This window comes from Rhincodon typus, unplaced genomic scaffold (genome assembly GCF_021869965.1).
Source record: "Rhincodon typus isolate 14 unplaced genomic scaffold, sRhiTyp1.1 hic_rhity00000057, whole genome shotgun sequence".
Lineage (NCBI taxonomy): Eukaryota > Metazoa > Chordata > Chondrichthyes > Orectolobiformes > Rhincodontidae > Rhincodon > Rhincodon typus.
In genome coordinates, this window is record NW_025965695.1 from 13894 (window position 1) to 14326 (window position 433).

The window sequence follows — 433 nt, forward strand, 5'->3', positions numbered from 1 at the left end:
ACAGGACTATGACATCAAACACACACAGTGCTCTGACAGCACACACGCACACAGTGCTCTGACAGCACACACACACAGGACTCTGACAGTGCACACACACACTGCTCTGAAGGCACACACACACACAGTGCTCTGACAGTACACACACACAGTGCTCTGACAGTACACATACACAGTGCTCTGATAGCACACACACACAGGACTCTGACAGTGCACACACACAGTGCTCTGACATCACACACACCCACAGTGCTCTGACAGCACACACACACAGGACTCTGACAGCACACACACACAGGACTCTGACAGCAAACACACACAGGACTCTGACAGCACACACGCACACATGACTCTGACAGCACACACACAGAGGAATCTGACAGCAAACACAGAGAGGAATCTGACAGCACACACACACAGGACTCTGACAGCA